Source organism: Podarcis tiliguerta, assembly GCF_965153285.1.
Source record: "Podarcis tiliguerta genome assembly, chromosome: 5".
Classification (NCBI taxonomy): Eukaryota; Metazoa; Chordata; class Lepidosauria; order Squamata; family Lacertidae; genus Podarcis; species Podarcis tiliguerta.
In genome coordinates this window covers 22,187,304-22,197,142 of record NC_139538.1, presented here as the reverse complement: position 1 = coordinate 22,197,142, position 9,839 = coordinate 22,187,304, and the positions used below count along the sequence as shown (strand labels likewise).

The following is a 9,839-nucleotide window of genomic DNA, read 5'->3' as shown; positions in this document are numbered from 1 at the left end:
GAGAGATTTATTAATATCCTGAGTGAGATAAGAATGTTTGTAAACCTTGAAGGGTTTCACTGCTGAAATTCCATGGGCTCTCTCCAACCAAGTTACACTCAGAATAAGGTAAAGGTAAAGGGAACCCTGCCCATTAGGTCCAGCTGCGGACTCTGGGGTTGCGGCGCTCATCTCGCTTTATTGGCCGAGGGAGCTGGCATACAGCTTCCGGGTCATGTGGCCAGCATGACTAAGCTGCTTCTGGTGAACCAGAGCAGCGCACGGAAATGCCGTTTCCCTTTCCACAGGAGTGGTACCTATTTATCTACTTGCACTTTGACGTGCTTTTGAGCTGCTAGGTTGGCAGGAGCTGGGACCGAGCAACGGGAGCTCACCCCGTCACAGGGATTCGAACCGCCAACCTTCTGATCGGCAAGTCCTAGGCTCTGTGGTTTAACCCACAGCGCTACCTGTGACCCTATACTCAGAGTAGACCTACTGAAATGTATGTACCTAAATTAGCCATGTCCATGCATTTCACTGGGTCTACTTTGAATCTGAAGTGGTTGGATACAACCCCATGTTCTCAATACTTGTGCAGAAACAACAATAACCTCTGGTCCTGCTGCTGTCGCAGCAGCAGTAGCAGCAGCTGGGTAGACCTACAAGCCTCCTCTTGTCACATACCCCTCCCTCCAGCAGCCATTTCAATTCAAGTGATTCTCTGTTTAAGACAAGAACATGTATTCTAGCCACAAAAACTGCTCTAGTAGGCAAATAACGTCTTCTTAAGCCACGGCACATGTGAAAGTTACAGTTATCAGGTGAGGAGGATAGCACACCAGGCTGCTATAGAATACCTGAGATGAAAACCAAGAGACTCAACATGACATCCACCCATTAGTAAAGACATCAGGAGAACTCCACAAGTTGCATTGTTTTGTAATAAGATTTGGAATAGATAGCCATTGTAAGTTTATGACTGCATGAAAACTTGACCTGATAGGAACATAAGAAGAGCCCAAGGGCCCATCTAGCATCCTTTTCTCACAGTGGCCAACCAGGTGCCTATGGAAGCCTGCAGGCTGAATCTGAGTGCGACATCATCCTGTCTACCTGATACTCCCAGCAACCAGCATTCAGAAGTATACTGAGTGGCAGTGGAGCTAGAACGTAGCCATTGTGGCTGGTAGTCATTGATAGCCTAATATCGTCCATGAATTTGTCTAACCCTCTTTTAAAACCATCCAATCTGGTGGCCATCAAAACATCATGTGGGAGTGAGTTCCATAGTTCAGCTATGATATGGACATGAGAAACCTTTCCTATTTGCTCAGGCTGTTTGAAAATGTAGATATTTTATCCTGCTCTTAGTTTGCTGGCTGTTTATTTTGCCTTGTTATATTTTGTTATGTTTCTTTCTTCTGAGAGTTGTATACTGCCCTAGGATCTTTTGTTGAAGGTGGTCCAGAGGTATTCTAAACAGAAATTAGAAAAACTGATGAGTACAGTTTTATGTCTCAGTTTAATCTTTGAGCTGAATGCATTTGCAAATATATATTTTAAATTAAAATGGGATTTTGTCCCTGAAAATGTTGAGAGTATAACTTGTGTATTTCCCCCCCCAACTCTTCATGCAAAGTATTTATTTCTAACCTCGAAATACTGAACTCAGCTGATTGAGGGCCAATTCACTTAATCTGTTATGATGACCTTCGAAACATCAACGCCTACCCATGCTGTGCTTTCTGAGTTAATGGAGGATTATCTTGACTGTCTGAAACTCATATTGCTTCCCTGTCATTGTTTCCCAGCACTATTCTACTTTTCCCGCTTTCGCTTTTAGAACGCTTATGTATTCCGTACTGAGAACAAGGTCAGACAACAGGCCGTAACATTCATCCTTCAACATCAAGTGAAATAAGCAATTTAAATGGTGACAACGATAAGTGTTTTGTTATGAATTGTACCACAAAGGAAAATTTATAATGGGTGCTACAAAACTGCTTTGCTTAGGCTCCTATTTGTCATAGAAAATAGGGAGCAGGAATTACGGATTTTCTGTAATTGGCTTAGAGGAAAACCATTTGCATGAAAACTCAGCAGTCTGTCTCTTGAGTTCAGTTGGGTTTGCTCCCAAGTATGTATGTATAGCAGTGGTTTTCAACCAGTGTGTGTGGCACCCTGGGGTGCCTTGAATGATGGTCAGGGGTGCTGCGGGCAACACTGGCCTCTGTCTCTCTTTCCTTTCCTCTATCCTCTGATGCCCCTCTTGTGTCTCTGCCTCCCGAAGGCTTGCGTAGCTGTTTATTGCAGCAGTCCTGGCTATAAGCTCTGCAGGCAAATGGGGCCTCTGAAAGTCAGGGCAGCACAGAGACCAGGGGTGGCAGCAGCTGCTGCCCAGAGGACTCCCAAGGGGAGGGGAGGGGAGAGGAGGCTGAGGGAACCCTCCACAAAGGAGAGTGTTTGAAAAAGGGTGAGAGGCTGCCAGCTCTGCAGGCAAAGGGTGACATAACTGGGTTCCTGAGCCCCACAGGGGTGACACAGAAAGAATGTAGTTGGTCAAGGGAGCTGTGGACTCAAAAAAGGTCCCAAACTTGTCATGTATAAGATTGCTTTTGAGAAGAAAGTGGTCTATGGCTACAGTCCTATATACTCTTACCTAGGAGTTAGTTCCATGGATCTCAGGAGAATTTATTTATGAGAAGACGTGTAGAATTTCATTGTAGCAGTGAGCATAGCAGGGGACTGGTTGTTCTTGATTAAAATAGAATGAAATATATGGCCTGCAGCCAATTTTTTCCCCAACCCTCAGGGTCCCCTTCCACCCATTAGCCATTCAGTGAGAGGGAAAGGGGTTTTAGTATCATGGAAAGCATGCAATGGCAGCTATGTGCTCTGCAAAAATGAATAAATAATTTTTTAAATAATAATAATAAGCAATGTGGAAAATGTCTCAGCAGAGAAGTAGATATGTGTTTCTTGAAAAAAATCAAAAAGTGTCCATACATTTTGCTGGCAATTCAGTTGTACAGTGGTACCTCGGGTTACAAACACCTCGGGTTACAAACACTTTGGGTTACAGACTCCGCTAACCCAGAAGTAGTACCTCGGGTTAAGAACTTTGCCCCAGGATGAGAACGGAAATTGTGCAGTGATGGTGTGGTGGCAGCGGGAGGCCCTATTAGCTAAAGTGGTACCTCAGGTTAAGAACGGTTTCAGGTTAAGAATGGACCTCCGGAACGAATTACTAAGTTCGTAACCAGAGGTACCACTGTACATGCTTCAAGGATTACTGAGGGTTTGAGCAGTCAGAAAAGATAAAGGTGTTGAAGAGCTTTTTAAAAACTGAGTTTATAAATAATATAAACAGTCTATAGAGAAAAGTGAAGACAAGGCTGTAGCTTTAGCTTGTACACACAGTACACACAGGTGCACATACAACTTTGAATGGCTCACTAAATCACATAGCTCTTTTGTTTGCTCCTAAGAACATACCCGGGTGCCAGAATGATCCTATGTTTGCCTACAATTGACAGAGGAAACTCAGAGAAAAACTAGCTAGGAGTATGTGCTGATCTATGCCTGCTCCAATGGATTTAATGAAAATCGAAGATGGAAAAGAAAATCAGAGTTACTGTGTGTGTGTGTGATTGTGTGTTAGTTTGTCACTGGTGCTCATTACAGTACTGTGACCCCCAAACAACTGTCTACTGGTGTAATGTGGCACTCAGCCTGAAAAAGGTTCTTTGCCTCTGCTTCAAATATTTAAGGTATGTTCTTGTGTAACTTTGATCACACAAAGGGCCTAAGCAAGATTAGAGCCATGGTCCTTCAAGGCCAGATACCACAATCGATTGATCAGCCTTAGAGGTCTAATGTCACTCCTCTCTCTTAGTTAGTTACATGCTGCCTCTAGATCCCAGTGGGATCTCACTGCCTGAGACAGTCGCCTCAGGCTGCCTCCTGGTAAGGCCAGGCCTGGCTTCACCTGCCTTTCCAATCCTGCATCATCACCCCTCATACATTCTTTTCCATGGTGTTGATCTGACTCCCCAAACAAATCCATTTCAGTAGCCACAAACAGCCTTGATATGAAAACAGCTAAACCTGCTGGGGCCAGCCTTTGACTCCTTGGAGACACTCCTGTCATAAACATCCTGTGAATATTGGGAACAATTGGATAGGTGCTTTCTGTTTCCGGATGACTGCCTGACTCAACAATGGATATAGCTAAAAATCTCACACAGCCCCTTGAGGACACTTTGGATAAATGAGGCTATATTCATGTTTTGAGTGCAGCTTGAGAATGGTCCAACCGCTTTCGGTGCAAAGCCATTGCTGAAGCTAAACTGCTATAGTCAGTGCCTGTGTGACAGAACTTTTTGGAATGATGTGCGCTCTGTCAGGGCTCTCTTTTTTGTACTCCACAAAAGTTTATGCCATTATACATGTGTTAGTCATTAGGATACCACAAGACTTGTTTTGTGCTACCTAATTTCATGAGTTCCTTTTTGGTGGAAGAAGGCGGGAATCTTTTAAGAACTGCACCAGGTCCCCCGATCTCCTTGTCCCTCTGTGTTAGAAGAACAGAGTGCTTGCAGCAGATAAGGAATTAACAAACTCATTTCAAACAATGGTTCCTTCATATAGGCTTGTATCTTCACCTTGCAAAAGCTCTTCGTCTCCCCACCATGAGCTGCATTTGCAGCCTGGAGAAGATTCTCTCTCCCTTTTCACCTCGCTCAGATGTCTGGATTTTCATTTCAGAAAAATCAGTTCAGTGATTTACATGTGCCTGCAGTGATGCACCCCCTCAAGGCTAGCTCTCTGTTTTCTTTTGCATTCCAATAAGTGTCTGTCTGTGTGTGTTTTGCAGAAGTGGAACTAATCACTGATTCTCACTGTGAAGTCATTAAGGCTTTGAAAGCTGAGACGGGAGGTCTCATTAATTTTCTAGGATTCAACACCGGATAGCTCTATGTCATTGTAAGAGGACATCCTGGAGTGAAAAGGAATTCCAAGTCTGTAGTTTTGTTGCTGCAGTGTGGGCAGTTCACGTAACATGCCCATGATGCTGTTTATTAAAAAGATTTTCATTTCAGTAACCCACTTGGCACAGATACCATTTGGCACAGATATCGCACAGCAGTTCTATTGTTTGGGTGCTGCCGTTGATCAGAGCAAAAGACTACAAGGAAGCAAGATACAAGATGTGTGCTTGTTGAGGGGGCTAGCAAAGATCCAGTGCTCTTGCTCAGAAACAACTAAGTAACTTCTTATTTCTTGGAGTCTTCTTTACTCTCCAGGCTAGTCTAGAGATTAGAATAATCGGACAGCCTAGCTTCACAGCATGCACATCACATGTATAGACAATATTCATCCAAATGTTAGAAGATAATTAAGAAATTATCTTAAGGGCAAAGGAAGCCACCTTCTATTGAAAAAGACTAATGGTCCATCTAGCTCAGTATCTATAGAATCATAGAACTGTATAGTTGGAAGGGACCCCTGAGGAATCGCATCTAGATCATATATGACTGATTGCCACCCAACCTCTGCTTAGAAACATCAAAGGAAGGAGAGTCTACCACCTCTCATGGGAGTCTGTTCCACTGTCAGAAAGTTCTTCCTGGTGTTTAGAGAATCTCCTTTATGGATAAGGCCTTTCCTTTTCCGGAATGTATGTGAACTATCAGTCTATACAGTGATTCTGCTGGACCTCTCAGCAGCTTTACATTCTGTCAGCATTGTTGATATTCTGGAGCACTTCACCAGAATGGCCTGGGAGGAATGTTCTACATTTAAGCATATCTAGTTGTTCTGGAAGGCTGCCCCACCCCAGTGTCCTACGAGGTCCCACAATGATCCATCTTGTCTCCCAGATGGCCAGCTGCACAATTTTTAAAAACATGCGTTTGTGTTGTAATGCTACTTATCGTTTGAGTTTTTCCATGAAAACTTATTGATTTATATGTTTAACAAGACATTTTTAATCATCTGCGCTTGGTTTTCTTGGGATCCCATTGGGATAGAAATGGCAGGTTATTAAGTTCTATAATTTGCAATGGCCTGTGGTTACAAGCAATAAATATTTATGGGGGGGGGGGGAATTAAGCCCTCTAAAACCAACAGATAAATTACATTCAGAAATGATCTGAAACACGCTTTGTTTGCTTTTCCTTACAGATTAAACTGTGAGTACAATGTGATAGGACTGTGAAGCTGCAAACATATATGCATTTACCTATAAGTAAGTCCCACAGATGTTAGTGGAGCTTACTTCTGAGTAGAGATATATAGGATTGTGCTGAGCCATTTTAATAGCAAACTAGTTACAATGCAAGTAGAGATGAAAATTATTAAACCATGAGCATGTTTTTTGCTCTTTTATTCATGTGTGACAACCGGAGTTGTGCTGAAATCTCTCCTCCAGTTTCTTGAAAGTTTGCTTCCTCTGAGAATTGAGGATTCTATTTTTCATCTGCAGGGAACTTTAGAATTTCTGGGGGAGCAGGGTTTTGAACTTGCCTTATCATGGCAAGGTCGTGAGAGGGAAAGTGTGTTTGTTTTCATTAAACATTTCTCTAGTGCTCTGCAGTAACACTTCCTGACTGAAAAAAAGTCCTATGGGAGGAATTGCCTCGTGACAGCTTCTCCTGGGCTTTGACTGAAGTGTGGGCACTAGGAAAGGTTGCAAAGTGTAGACCCCTGGAGATATGAGGCAGCACTCACATTCTTCCAAAATCTGCTCCAGAGAATCAGGATAAGTATGTGCCTCAAATACTTTTGTGTATGTACTTCCTTGCCTTGTAGGGGGTGGACACATTACTCTTGCTGGACTGTGAGCGTTAAAAGAAAACCATAGGGTTGCCTCCAATTCCAGTGCCAGCACAGACCCATTGGAAATAATAGACACAGCTAACTTAGGTCCATTCATTCCAGTGAGTCTGCTCTGAGTAAAACTAGCATTGGCTAAAACCCATAGTGCTGGAGTTATCTAAGAGTGCCCACCATCACCATTGTCAAAGCAATGATTCTTCAACATCAACTTCATTGGACTGGTCATGTTGTTTGGCTGCCTGATTATTGTCTTCCAAAGCAACTACTTTATTCCAAACTTGAAAATGGAAAGCATCGTGCCAGTGGTCAACAAAAGAGCTTTAAAGTCTTTCTCAAGGCAAATCTAAAAAAATGTAGTATAAAGACCGACAACTGGGAAACACTGGCCTGCGAGTGCTCCAATTTGAGAACAAAGGTGTCATGGGCTTTGAAGACGCTTGAACTCAGGATGAAAGGGAGAAACGTGCTAAGAGGAAGGCACATTTGGCAAACCCTCACCATGATCAACACGGCTGTTCCAACAACACACACTGGATTTGGGTTTCTCTCCTAGGCACGAAGAAGGTGATCTGAAGGCAGAATATGTTACAAGTATTCTCTTGTCGTGTTTAGAGTGCTGTTGAGATTGAGACTTACACTAGCCTTTTCCCTTTGCAAGGCCTCCTATTAAAATGGACTGCCCCCCCAGCCCCCTACGAATGCTGATGAATTTTAGAAGAAGATTTTATCACTCATATGACTGGTGCTCCTGCTGAAGCCCTGTTTGATTTGAGGAATGCAGATGTGGCCTGGATAGCTGACAAAATTGCCCCCAAGCATCTTGTCCCAATTTGGAGAGCCCCAGGGGCCCCATGATACACTCTAGAACTCAAAACTGACATTTTCATTTGTCATCATTTCATATCTGCGTTGTAAAAAAAAAAAAGCTGAGCCAACATTATAAGGAGATACTTATCAGAACAGTGTCAAAACCAATTCATTGCATAAAGAAAGCTAGTGCAACATAGTGGTTGAAGGCAATATACTTCTGAATGCCAACTCCTGGAAAGTGTGGGTTAAAAAAAATGTGGGAGGGGATGCTGGAATAGGGAGAGCTATTTGGATTATTGAGCCCATAACAATTTATAAATCTGGCTGGCTTGAACAGTCCTGTTACCAAGTGAGGCTATAGTGCAACCTTTTGCTGCAAGTCTTACTTATGGAGATACAAATACTTACAGGCACGTTGTAAGGATAACAACAATACCAAGTCATGTGGTATTTGAAGGCTTAGCCAAGTGTTATTATGAAATCAGTCCAAGGCTCTCTTTCACATGCAGACTGGAAAAGGAACCCTCCTTTGGACACAGCAGTGCATTCTTAATTTCTGTGCTGCATTGAAAATAACTATTTAAAACCGCCCCTAATATGTGCTATCAGTGCACTTTTGACTCTAGCATTTAGAAGCAGAGCAGCTTTTGTGCATGTCACTGAAGAACGAGTCTCTCGCTTCGCTCCATATCACTAACAAGCGTTTGCTCAAAAGTTGGAAACAGAAAGCTCTTAGGAATTGGCAGTAAGGGAAACATCATATTCTTGGGAATTTACTGCAGTAATAAAACAGTGATTAATAATACCGAAATACTTGGTTCATCCGTCTTGCCATAGCCCTAGGGTACAGCAGTCAGTTCTGCTTTTGGCACTTGCAAGATTCCCACCCTCCCCCCATCTCCCCAGTTTGTTCAAAAGATCAAATGTCATACTTGTGGCAGGCAGTCTGGCAGCTACTCCTGGATGCAGGAAGCAAATGGACCTTGTGGATAGAAGCCCTGAACTTTAGAACTTGCCGAGCATGAGGGCATGACAACAGGGCTCTGGGCGACGGTTTGGAAAATGTCAAGTGTTCATGCCAAGGGAATAGGGAAGGCTGGTAAGCAGGCAGAAAAAAAACTTTGCCTAGGAAAGGATAACCCTCACTTCTAGGGCAGAAGAGGCTAGCCACACACACCAGTTTGTGTTGTTGTTGTTTATTGCATTTATATACCATCTTTTCTTACAAGAAGCTCAAGGTGTGGCATGCATGGTCCTTCCCCTCATTTAAACCCCACAATGACCCTGTGAGGTAGGTTAGGCTGAGAGGCAGTAAGTGGCCCAAAGGTCACCCAGTGAGCTCCATGGTCAAGTGGGGATTTGAGCCCTGGGCTCTCAGCTCCTAGTCCAACATCCTAACCACTATATGTGCTCTCAGACCTATCTTGGCACCAACTGGTTGTAGAAGCCAAGCAGCTAAGGTTAACAACAACAACAACAACAACAACAATTTATTCATACCCTGCCATCTGGGCGGTTCCCAACAGAATATTAAAAACATGATAGAACATCAAACATTAAAAACTTCCCTAAACAGGGTTGCCTTCAGATGCCTTCTAAAAATCAGATAGTTGCTTATTTCCTTCATATTTGATGGGAGGGTGTTCCACAGGGCAGGCGCCACTACCAAGAAGGCCCTCTGTCTGGTTCCCTGTAATCTCACTTCGCACAGTGAGGGAACTGCCCGAAGGCACTCGGCACTGGACCTCAGTGTCCAAGCTGAACGATGGGGGTGGAGGCGCTCCTTTAGGTACACTGGGCCGAGGCCGTTGGGCATTCTTGCTGCTGCTAATTTATATCCCTCCCTTCTTCCCAATGAAACAATAAACACATCATTGAAACTATTCTAATACAGCTGCAGACTGGGAAAGATCTCAAGTTAAAAGGCTTGTTGCAAAACATCTGGTGACTCCTATTGATATAGTCACACAGGGGTATTAAACCCCAAACACCACAACCTGCCTTCTAGTTTTGACATCACACATTGGGCATAAAGACCTAAGAGAGCAGGCCAAAGGCACAGCTCATCCAGCAGCCTTTTCTCACAATGGCCAACAAGATGTGGCAGGCAAGTATAACCCAAGAACATCAACAATCTTCCCACTGATGTGTCCCAGTCATTTATTCATGTGAAGCTGTCATAGGCCATATTCACCCCATACATTTAA

At 43.5% G+C, this 9,839-nt stretch overlaps 1 protein-coding gene across 1 annotated transcript in view; it reads right to left on the bottom strand.

The window, feature by feature from the left end:
- GPR149 (G protein-coupled receptor 149) overlaps positions 1 to 9,839 on the bottom strand; it is a 34,298-nt gene that overhangs the window by 7,512 nt on the left and 16,947 nt on the right. The window lies entirely within an intron of this gene.